The sequence below is a fragment of the Echeneis naucrates genome, chromosome 13 (assembly GCF_900963305.1).
Source record: "Echeneis naucrates chromosome 13, fEcheNa1.1, whole genome shotgun sequence".
NCBI classification, from domain to species: domain Eukaryota; kingdom Metazoa; phylum Chordata; class Actinopteri; order Carangiformes; family Echeneidae; genus Echeneis; species Echeneis naucrates.
In genome coordinates this window covers 1,591,781-1,604,919 of record NC_042523.1, presented here as the reverse complement: position 1 = coordinate 1,604,919, position 13,139 = coordinate 1,591,781, and positions in this window count along the sequence as shown.

Below are 13,139 nucleotides of genomic sequence, written 5' to 3'. Positions count from 1 at the left end.
GGCGAATTGGCAGCAGCAGAGACCTTTTCAGGATCCATCTCAACCTCCCCCATCGCTAGCACAAACCCCAGGAAAGATACAGAGAATCTGAAACTCACATTTCTCTGCCTTGATTGCCCCTGATTTTGGAGCAACTGCAGCAGAACAGTGGAGACATGGGTTTGTTCATCAGGTGAGAAAATCAGAATATCATCAGGATTAACGAAAACAAATATATTAAGCATGTCTCAAAGAACATCCTTGACAAGATTAAGGAATACAGCTGCAGCATTGGTGAGCCAAAAGGCATATGTAATTATTCATAATGTCCCATGGGTTTAATAAAAGCAGTCTTCAGGGCCATGCCCCTCCCAATCAACAAGATACTGACAGCTCCTGCCCCGCCGGCGAACGGCCAACAGTCTCCTCAATGTGTAGACGGGGCCACCAGCAACGAACCAGGGTGGAGGAGGAGGGTCAGAGGGAGGGACCAGTCTGCTGGTCCTGACAGGTTTCACCCTGGACAAGTGAATCCTGGGATGGATCTTCATAGTGCGAGGGAGGCTTAGATGAACAGCAGCTGGGCTGATGATCCTGCAGATCGGGATTGGGCCCACAAATCTGGGACCCAGCTTATGGCACTGCCCCCAAATAGGTAAGCCATGGATGGAGAGCCACACCTTTTGTCCAACACGATAGGGAGGAGCTGGGGTACAATGACGGTCACTAGCTCTTTGATATCCCACAGTGTTACGCAGCAGAGCTGCCCGGGTCTCTTCCAGGTGAGGCGACAACGGCGAACAAGAGCTTGGGCTGATGGGACAGAGACCTCCCCCTCAACATCAGGAAACAGCAGAGGTTGGTAGCCGTAGACACACTGGAAGTGAAATGCCCATGGATGCCACTGGGAGAGAGTTGTGGGCATACTCCACCCAGAGGAGCTGCCGGGACCAACTGGAAGGATTCTGGGAGGTGATACACCGCAGAGTTGTCTCCATCTCCTGGTTGTACCTCTCTGTCTTGCCGTTGATCTGTGGGTGAAAGCCAGAAGAGTGACTAACAGATGCACCGATTAGCCTGCAGAATTCTCTCCAGAAACGTGAGGTGAACTGGGGACCCCTGTCCGACACAGCATCCTGGGGAAGACCATGGAGCCAACAAACGTGAAACAGAACTGCCCTACTGTTTCCCGAGCAGAGGGCAGCTTAGGCAGGGCAATAAAAAGGACCATTATAGAAAAATGGTCAATGACTGATCATGACCACTGTCATACTCTCTGAGGGAGGCAACCCTGTGACAAAGTCCATCGATATATGAGACAATGGCCGATGCGGAACAGGCAGGGATCTCAGAAGTCCAGCTGGTGGGCTACAGGTGACCTTACTGCGGGCAAAGACAAATTTTCGGGTATCCTCCCATAGTGAAGGCCACCAGAACCGTTGGAATCGTGTGATCAAGCTCAGAGGTCTACTCATCCCAGGATGACAGCTCAGTAGGGAAGAGTGCAGGACTTGGGAATGGAGCAGGCCTGGGACGAAGAGATGGGGGGGACAGCCATCAGGAATCTGGGGGGTAAGATGTTGGCTGCATCCCAGGGGTGGTCCTCTGCCTCAAATTGCCGAGAGAGGATGTCAGGCTTGATGTTGCGGGAACCTGGGCGATAAGACGGGGTAAAAGTTAAAGCGGGTGAAGAATAGAGCCCATCTGGCTTGTCTTGAATTCAGTCGTTTGGCCCCCCGAATATATTCCAAATTTTTGTGGTCTCGTCCAGACCAGAAATGGATGGTCTGTACCCTCCAACCAATGTCTCTACTCTTCTAATGCCAACTTCACAGCCAGTAGTTTTCAATTCCCCACATCGTCTGAGGCATCCACCTCAATGATGAATAAAAATAACAAGGTTCAAAACTCGTCAACTGAGCAACTTTTAGTAGAAGTGACGTGAAGCAAACGACAAGTACAACATGGCGGCAGCGAGTGACCAACATGAGGGAAGCTCGCTCATACTACAGGAAATAAAACGTGATAATGAAGCTTTTCTAAAAAGCTTGATTTTAAAACTGCTGAAATAAATCAGTCTATTTCGGGGCTGAAACGGTGAGAGATGGGATGTGCTCTCGTATCACGGAGGCAGAGGAGCGAATTAGTACAGCGGAGGATAAGCTAATTGAGCTGCCTTCCCACCTCCTTCGGCTAAGTAAAGAAAATGACTTTCTGATGGATAAAGTTGACCAGCTGGAGAATTATAGCCAGCGCAACAATATTCGTATTGTCAATCTCAGAAGGCAGTGAGGGGTCGGACCCGGTGCGCTTTTTTACCAACTGGATTCCCTCCATTATGGGACAAGAACATTTTGCTAAGCCTCCGATTATTGAGCGAGCTCACCGGTCCCCAGCATTCCGCCGGCCGGCAGACCAGCGCCTGTTGAAGTACCAGGACTGGTATAAAATCCTACGCGTCTCCGCTAAGCTGTCCAGAGAGAAAGGGGGACACATTATGTACAATGCTGTTTTTTCCGGACCTGAGCGCGACTTTGGTGAAGCACAGGAAGGAATACGGCAACGATAAGAAAATGAAAATGAGTGATTTCAAGTGTTTAAAACAAATGAACAAAAATGGCTTCAGGCTTTGCAGGGAATTAGCCTAGTATGTTAGTTTTAAAAAGTGCCAAAGGTGTGACCCGTTTTGTAATTGTTGATGGTGTTGTATGTTTAGTGAATCGGCACTTAAGGGAACAGGGAGGTTTTTGTTTTTGGGGGATTTATTTTGTGTTTTGTTATATTGAAAGAGAGGCATTATATTTTTCAAGTCTATTTAAAGGAAATTATATGGTGAGTTGGCTCCAGACTTGTTTATTTTTTACATGGACAAAGTAGTGAAATTCGTCAGTTTTAATGTTAATGGTCTATATGGACCAATTAAAAAGGAAAAAGGTGCTGACATACCTAAAAAAGGTCAAAACAGACATAGCTTTCATCCAAGAAAATCACCTTACTACACAAGAGCATAAAAAATTAAGAAGAGAATGGATAGGACAAGTGTTTTCTTCATCCTTTAACTCTAAGGCAAGAGGAGTTGCTATTTTAATAAATAAAAATATTCCCATTACTATTCAGGAAACAATTAGTGTTCCACTAGGCCGTTATGTGTTAATACATTGTCAAATTTACTCAAAAAACTGGACGCTTCTGAATTTATATATTCCAAATTATGATGAGGTTTTTATTATTCAAGATATTTTTCTTAAGGCATCGGGAGGCCATCAACATTTGCTCATAGGGAGTGACTTCAACTTCTGTTTGGATCCTATTTTGGATAAGTCAGCAACTACTTCTGTTAAAACTAAGGCAGCTAAAACCACCCTGATGTTTATGAAGGTCTTAAATTTAACAGATATTTGGAGGCAAATACATCCCTAATCCAGGGATAATTCCTTTTAGCCTAGCCGTCATGATTCTCATACTAGAATAAACCTCTTTTTATTGTCCACACAAGTAATTTATAGAGCATTAGAGTCTGAATATCTGTCAAGAATACTTTCTAACCATTCTAATGCCAGAGAAATCAAAGAATTTTTACAGGTGGCGTTTGAACCCAACCCTTCTCAAAAAACATGATTTCTATAAATTTATTAGAGATCATATAATGCTATTTTGTGAAATGAATTGTGCTTCCTCTCCTGATAGTTTTGTATTATGGGATACATTAAAAGCTTATTTAAGAGGGCAAATATTCTCCACAAAAGGAATAAAAAAATATATTGCAGAAATATAAGGGCTAGAAAAAGAAATTATTCAGTTGGAAAAGGAGTTTCAACAATCTAGAGATAAAAAAGATATACCGTTTGTTGGTTCAGAAAAAATTGGAATATAATACACTATGTACTTACAGGGCTGAGAAAAACATTTTGAGAACAAAACGAAGGTATTATGAACTAGGGGAGAAAGCTCATAAAGTCCTGTCCTGGCAACTAAAGGCAGAGGAAAATTCAAGAATAATTAACCAGATCCAAAACAAAGTTGGTAATATTATACACAACCCAAAAGAAATAAGTGAAACCTTTAAACAATTTTATGTAAATTTGTATAAATCAGACTTGAGTATAATAGATGCATATTTATCCAACAATTAATTGCCCAAATTGAACCAGGAGGAACAAAAGAATCTTGATCTTCCATTTGATTCAAAAGAAATTGAAATGGCCTAAAGTTCTTTACAATCTAATAAATCACCAGGGGAGGATGGCTTCCCCCCTGAATTTTATAAAGAATTTAAGGATTTACTTATTCCTCTTCTTATGGATGTAATTTATCTAGCATCCAAACTGCAAGTCTTCCTGATTCATTCTCCATGTTATTCTCCATGTTACTGTTATTCACAAAAAAAACCCAAAACATTAGAGTGCTCTTCCTATCGACCTATCTCATTGTTGAATTCAGATTATAAATTGATTTCCAATGCTCTCGCCAATAGGTTAAGTAATTATTTATCAAAATTGATCAACTCAGATCAGTTTTATTTTGAGGAGATCCTCTGCTAGTAACTTATGTAGGTTATTTAACATTATCCATTTAGCCAATTCTATAACTGAACCTAGCGTAGCCATTACTTTGGATGCTAAAAAAACTTTTGACAGGCTTGAGTGGCCTTACTTGTTCAGAGTATTGGCTAAATTTGGATTTGGTTCTTATTTCATGAATTGGGTTAGTTCTCTTTATATAAAACCTCAAGCCAGAATTATCACCAATGGACAAATGTCCACTCCCTTCATTTTGAGTCGATCTAGTAGACAGGGTTGCCCCCTGTGTCCTGGCCTCTTTGTCCTAGCCATTGAGCCTCTGGCTGACGTAATCAGGCAAGATGTAGACTTAGATGTAGATTACAGGCTTTAAAGTAGGTTTAACAACCCACAAAATTAACCTACCTAGCGGATGATATAATTCTTTATTTGACAAATCCATTAAATTCTCTTGCTAAGCTACAAACACTCCTAGATACATTCTGTGTCAGGATATAAAGTCAATTATGAAAAACATGAAATTATCCCAATGACGAATTTTGATTATGTGGAATACCAACAAAGAAGCCCATTTAAATGGTCCCCAAATGGAGTGCGATACCTTGGAATTATAGTAGATAATAATCTAAAGAATTTTTATAAGCTTTATTACCCTACATTTTTAGGAAACACAGTGGAGACAGAATGAACTCATACACTTGACTTTGGATAACAGGATCCTCGAAGTGTGGAATCAAAAAAAGGGATTCATTATTTGGAGGACTGCTATACTTTGGTAAAATCACGACAAAACCCGTAGGATTTGCCTTTCTGGTGGATCCACAATTTTGTCTACTGGGGAATTTTACAATCATCATTACACATTTAACAAACTTCCAAAAGAAGTTCTTAGAAATAGCTTTGTGCATCGCCAGGAAGTGTATAGCGGTAACATGGAAATCTGATTCACATCTTCCAATAGCTAGATGGTTTTTGGAAATGAACAGTTGCATTCAAATCAAATCAGATTTATTTGCATAGTGCCAAATCATCACAAAGTTACATCAAGGCACTTTACATATAGAGCAGACCAAACTCTTAATCAATTTATTTAAAGAGACCCAACAGATCCCCCGATGAGCAAGCACTTGGCAACAGTGGCAAGGAAAAACTTCCACTTGAAAAGATTGCATATTCTCTAAGAAATTAATAAAACACCTTCCTGAAGATTTGGCAGCCCTATTTGACCTATATTGATACTTTACCAACACCTTTATCAGATTTGCTATAAAAAAAAAAAAAAGGGGGATACTAGATTGTCCTCTGATTAAGCCAGGGTTACTTATGTTACTTATATTGACTCTTATGTCTATTTATGTACTACATATATATATATATATATATATTTCTCTCTCTCTCTCTCTCTCTCTCTATATATATATAATTTTTTTTTATTATTATTATTATTTTTTTTTCTTGTTTACTTTCTTATAACCTACTCCTTTGAGTTAGGTCCTCCTTTGGTTTGTGTGGGTTGTGTATGTTTTGTTAAATTGAAAATCTGGAAATAAAATATTACAAAAAAAAAGGATTTAAAGACTCAAGAGCAGCATTTTACTTGAACTTGTATTTAGCAAACGGTTCAAACCCCCTAATTTTATTCAAGGTTTTAAACTCTCTTGCCAGTCCTCTTCCTCTTATTTCACACATTTCTAACAAGAGCTGCATGGAAACTTTTTCTCCTCTTTTACAAACAAAATCAAGAGCATAAGGCAAACAAACTGTCCCACCAGACAAGACCTTACATATCAGCAGAGAAACTTGTTGCTATTTCACCAGCTTTGAGCTGGTGTCCCTGCCTCTTTTATGGGACACTATATCCCACATGAAGTCAATTACATGTAGTCTCGATATTATTCCCACTAAGTTTCTCAAAGAGGTTTTCAACACAGTTGGACCTAGCATTTTATCAATCATAAATAGCCAACTGGTCCAACCATATTTAAACAAAAACAACCTCGACCTCACCGATCTTAATAATTTTAGACCAATCTCAAAACTCCCATTTTTATGAAAAGTTTTAGAAAAGGTGGTCTCAACACAACTTTTAGCTTTTATGTCTCATAATAACCTCTAAGGAATTTCAGTCCAGTTTTACAGCTTGCCACAGCACAGAAATGGCCCTCCTCAAGGTAACAAATGGCCCACTTCTTGCGATAGATAGAGTGGGGAGTGCCATTTTAATTCTTTTAGATCTAAGTGCAGCATTTTTTCACAGTAGATCACATCATTTTAATTGATTGTTTAATTAACTGGGTCGGAATGAAGGACACTGCACTCAATTGGTTTTACTCTTATCTTTTAGAAAAAACTTTTGCGGCCTCCATAAGCAGTCACTCATCGCCCACCGGTAATATTGCTTGTGGTGTACTGCAAGGTTAATTTCTAGGCCCAATTTTATTTTCTATTTATATGCTGCCACTTGGCCACGTAATTCATAGCCACAATGTCACCCATTGAGACAAGAGGACCCCAGAAACCTAGCTGCTATCACAAACTGTCTCAATGATATTAACTGTTGAATGGCGGAAAACTTTCTACAGTTAAATCATTATAAGTCTGAATGAAGTATTACTATTTAATGTGCAAGACCTCACCCATCTCATCCAGAGCAGCTTCAGTTCTTTATCCTCCAACATCCAACCCACTGCCAGAGACCTCAGAGTGATATTCAACAGCAAATTGACCTTTGACAGTCACAGACACACATTAAAAAAGCTGTTCAGTCATGCTTCCATCAACTACGGACCATCTCCAAAATCAAACATATTCTTTCAAAAGTAGAATTAGAAATCAAATCAGATCAGATTTATTTGTATAGTACCAAATCATAGCAAAGTTACATCAAGGCACTTTACATATAGAGCAGGTCTAGACCAAACTTTTTATAAAATGATTTAAACCCCACAGATCCCTCAATGAACAAGCACTTGCTTGTGGCAAGGAAAAACTTCCTTTAAGAGGCAGAAACCTCGGGCAGAACCAGGCTCAAGAGGGGTGGCCATCTGCCTCGATACTGGAAGTTTGTTCCATAGAAGAGGATCCTGATAACTGAACGATCTGCCTCCAGATTTACTCTTGGAGACTCTAGGAACCACAAGTAAGCCTCCATCTAGAGAGCAGAGTGGCCTACTAGTACAGTAAGGAACTATGAGCTCTCTGAGATATGATGGAGCTTTGATGGCCATTAAGAGCTTTATATGTTATCAGAAGGATTTTAAATTCTACTCTGTATTTTACCGTCAGCCAATGAAGAGTAGCTAACACAGGAGAGATATGATCTCTTTTCCTAGTTCCTGTTATTATTCGTACAGCAGCGTTCTGAATCAACTGAAGGCCTTTCAGAGATTTGTTTGGACATCCAGATGGTAATGAGTTACAGTAGTCCAGCCTAGAAGTTTTGAATGCATGGACTAGTTTTTCTGCATCATCCTGAGAGAGGATGTTTCTGATTTTCCTAATGTTTAATGTGGAAGAAAGCTGCACTACTGACTTGTTTTATGTGGGGGACAAAGGACATGTCCTGGTCAAAGGTTACTCCAAGGTTTAAAATAAAAAGTGTAATAAAAATGTTACCATACTGTTAACATAATAATAATGATGATATTATTAAGACTGGGTTATGGTAGTGCAATACCTGGGACAGGTGACATCTCTCCCTCAGATTGATGGCAAATGCAGCTGCACGTCTAATATTTACACTTCATGCGCCAACTCCTTCTTGTAGATGTGTTTCAGAGCCGTAACAAGAGAAAAACATAGACATTACTTTTAACAGCACCAAAGAAGTCCCATTCCCCCATTTCATTTCACTATCAATGACAGCGTCCAGATTAATATAAATTACATTGACTCGGAGATCAGCATCTATATTATTGATGCTGATTCATTGATGTTGATATCATTCTACCACTGTGGGCATTTTTTTCAGATTCAGATTCACATTTTAACAAATGTTTTGTCACAAATTCAAATTTTTTTTTTAAACTTTAGTAAGCTTTGTAATAAGCAGGATAATGTAGAGTGCTGGGGTGCATTTGTCTAGAACAATCTGCTCACTCACTTACTTAATGTACAATGTACATGCATTTATGCCCAGACCGGTTCACATGAAAGGTTTGCTAATATTATCATACAAAATTGACAATATTGTGCCATACTTGATTATCAGGGTGTGGAATTGGTACATCTGTAGGGTCTAGGCTCCTTATGTCATTTGAGATGACCGGTGTGTTGACATTGCTGTTGGTCCTCTGCATCCCTCGTGTTTGGGTGGCACAGTCAGAAAAAATTGGGATGTCAAAATGTTCACCTCCAATCCGAGACAGGTCAGATGAAGCTGTAGTCATCCATCCTCTGGGTGGGTGTCCAGTTGCAAGATACAGAGCATGTGTGCGCCTAATATGGTAGTAAAAGAAGTTAAAGACTCTGTCAACCATCAATCCCGCATACAACATGGAAATCAGGACTGTGACTGCGTGCTGTGTTAATATGGCTCAAGAGGGACTTCAATGTTAAAGCAATGAAAACAAAGCAAATCACACACCTCCAACAGGCCCTGTTATTCTGCCAAAAAAAAAAAAAAAAAAAAAAAAAAGTCATGCCGGGCAGATGAGTTATGGCAGTTTTGGCAAGGGGCTTCAGCTTCTTTGCAAGCCCCCAGATTTCCTTGTTTAGGGCACTCCCCACACTCTTCCCTTCACAATCTGCACCACTGAAGATTGCTCATCGGGGGATCTGTTGGGTCTCTTTAAATAAATTTATAAAGACTTTGGTCTAGACCTGCTCTATATGTAAAGTGCCTTGATGTAACTTTGTTATGATTTGGCGCTATACAAATAAATCTGATTTGATTTGATTTGATGAAGCTGGGACATGCCTGTGAGGCATTGCTTCATGTCCTTCAGGTGAGAGTTTTTTCATATTTTTAACAAATAATCCTTTCTAACATTTCTCAAAGTGTTTAGTGGCACATAGTCTTTAAATAGTGAATGAGGCAGAGAGGAGATCTCTCTTCAGTCCTGTTTTGCTGTTTGATGGGTCCTGCTGTCTTGTGGCAATTGGAACCACTCCCATCACAACATTTAACAAAGAAGGCCTTGGTCAAGGCTTGCTCTATCTGATGGCTTACTACTACTGCCTGCATCTGACCTATCCTAAGTGTGTGGCAACACTTCTCTCTGTCATTCAGAGAATAATGTGTCTGTCATGAATAATGTAAGCAAGTCAGCTATTTAGAGAAACTAAATTCAAATACATTTTCTGTGTATGATTTAATTAAGTGTAAATGCTGTGTCTTGTTTTAAGACAGGAAAACAAATGACATGAATTCAGAAAAAGAATCTTGTTTAGTTAATCTAATTTTTCACTCAATTTGAGTAAAATAGAAAACTGGAAATACAATTGTCAAGATGGTTTTGAGATTATTTGACTTGATACAGTACTTGAAATAAGTGATATTTGGTTACTTTCGCTGTTGGGCTTTCTTGTATGTCTAAGTTTTCTTGTATGTGTACGTTTTTGGTTAGCCACACCAGGAGTTGGTACTGATTATAGTATGTTCATACATGTTTAGCAACTCATTCGCCCTGCATATAACTAACCTTCTCCCATTTTTGTCCTGGCACCCGTCACAGCTGGTAAACCAGGAGAGAATGGACTCAAACACACAACTCAAGAGGCAGTTCCGGTAAGTAAAAAGTCTTTACTGGACAAAATAGCTTCAGTACACACAGGGTGTCCAGTAGAGGAAAAAGTATCCAACAGGGACAAGGCACATGCAGCGTCCAAAAACAGGCAAAATCCAAGAAACTGTCAAAGAGATACAGGGAAACAAAAAGGCTGGAATTTTGAGACACGGGGAGCTAAGACTAACTGGCACAGAGAGAAAACAAGACACAGAGGGGAAGGATAATAAGGCACAGGTGAGGCTAGTCAGAGTGGGACAGACAGTCAGACACAGGTGATGCCATCAAAAGGGAGGGAAAATACACAAGGGCAGGAAGTGAAGTGATCTGAAATGAACGGAGATATGAGTTTCAAAGTAAAACAGGAAATAACATGAATGAATAAAACAACCTAAGAAACCTGGACTGTGACAATACTATCCCCACCCCAGGGACAGCACCTGACGTCCCAGGCAGGCCAGGATGGCGATGAAACAAGTCTTGAATGAGCTCAGGGTCCATAATGTTGCTGGTGGAAAACCACAATCTCTCTTCAGGGCCATAGCCCTCCCAGTCCACCAGGTACTGGTGCCCACAGCCCCGCTGTCTGCAAACTGGAGGCAGGGACCAAAGTGCTCTCCTTCGCAGGTTTAAGGTGGGCCACATGAAAGATAGGGTGAATTGTCATGGACTTGGGAAGCTGAAGATGCATCGTCATAGGACTGACCATCTTGGAAACAGGAAAGGGGCCCACAAACCAAGGAGCAAAGGCAGCTCCCAAGTAGACAGCCACACCCTTTGTCCAGGCCAGGTCCAGGAAGGAGCAGTCGCCTGCCGAGGATGTGCCATCCTCTTGCAATGTGCCAAACTCCTCAGAAGCATTTGGCAAGCCCCAGTCCACACTGCAAAAACTCCAAATCTTGCCAAGTATATTTTTCTAACTTCTAGTCAAAATATCTTGTCACACTTAATATAAGACAAAATCACCTGAAGAGTAAGATTCAAGTGAGATAAAGGAGTTTGTTTTTAGACAGTGCGCTCTTGAATATCTTGTGAAGTGAAACAGTCTTGTTTTGAGTCATGTCTCAGTTGAAACAAGCTTTTTTTGACATGTCATAAGGTTTTTAAGCTGCTGTGTTATTTGTGAGAGAGGAATTGTCTTGTTTCAAGAAATAGACTAACTTGAATTGAGACAACAAATCTGCTTTATTGAAATCTGCATGGTCAACATGCCCAACTCACAACAAGTCACAACGTAACGTGTAAAGTACAGCTGGAATTATGTTTCCTTCTCTGTTCTGTTGCACTCTGGATATATTGCACCACATTATTCCAAGTAAAAATAAATTCTAATGTCAGTGCTTAAAAAAAATTCACAAAAAATCCACACTCTACCACCACCACTCTACGGCGCAAGGCCACATGCAGCCCAACTTTATCTGAAGTGAGATGAACTAATAAGAGACAAAGGAAGGAAGGGAAGGAAAGGAAGGAGGGAGTAAAGAAAGAAGGAATAGAGGAGGGAAAGAAAAAAGGAATAGAGGTGGTGAGGTTGTCTTGTCTGGGCTTTATTGTGTCTCATCATTTCCTGTTTTATTTTGAAATGCCTAACTCTCCTCTCGTTTCAGAACACTTGCCCTTCCTCATGTCTCCTGTGTGCCCCCATGATTACCGATTGTCTCCATCTGTTCCCCATTTCCCCCACAACTCAAATAGTCTGTCTTCCCCTTGTCTTGTGCCAGTGTGTCGTCGTTTCTCGTCTTTCTGGGTCCCGGCCTGACAGAAGGAAAGAAAGAGGAAGGAAAGAAAGGATAGAAGGAAGAGGGGAAGGACAGAAAGAAGGAAGAACGGAAAGAAAGAAAGAAAAGATGGAAGGCAATGATGAAGAGAGGAAGAATGAAAGAGAAAAAGAGGGCCGGATTGGACCCCTTGGCGGGCCGGTTCTGGCCCACAGGGCACATAAAGTTGGTTGTGCTTCACAAGAGATTTGAGAAGGAAGATGTAGCAGGTAATCCTATTTAGGTATAATATTTGCACCTGGAAACAGTTGTTTGAAATGTTGCTTGAGCCTTGAAAGCGCTGAGAGAGCAATAACAGATGAAAACAGAATTTTCAGAACTATAACAATTTAAGTAGCATTTGTCTGTCATCATTTTCTCCAATTTTTGTCAATGAGAAATGGCAGTATCTTTAACAAAACCAGCATTTGCCCAGCTGACTGTTTCAATTTATTGTCATTTGATGACAGTGTATTGACAGATATGGGGCAAGGCATATCCTTTGCATCCACAGGAGACTGAGGGAAAGAAGTCATTGCAGTTGAATGTGTCTAAGTCCATATGTCCTGAAACCATACAATCAAGTGTATCAAGTCAAACACATTTGATTTCATATGGGGCAACACCTTCAAGAATGAAGTGCATGATGTCTTGTGGCGTTTAATCGATTATGTCAAAGTGAGGAAATTCTGTTAATTTGCTTCTCCTGTCTATGCCATATGTCATTTTTAGATTGTCTTTCAGAAAGTCAGTATTTGCCTTTTCAATGTGATTATATTGCCTGTTATGATTTTCCATTGTCCTTTTAACAAACACATCTTCATCAAATTGCTTTTACATTTCTTCAAAGTTGCATTCGCAGTGCCTGCACTTAGGGTAGGCAAACCCCACTCCTGTCTTAAATCCTGCCACTTCGTGCTGAGCTTAAGTGTCTCCACACACAGACGTAAGTGCAGCATAAATTGTCCTCTCACCATTTGCAGTGACAACCTGGACACCCTCATACAGTTAAGTCATGGTTAATCTTCTTAAATATCTCATCAATACTACAATGATCTTTTGATTTTACCATGGTAAGTAGACAAATGGCAGCAAGTCTTGATCTGTATTTAGGGTTGTTGTTGTTGTTGTTACCTAAGGTGTAATAAATCAATAAC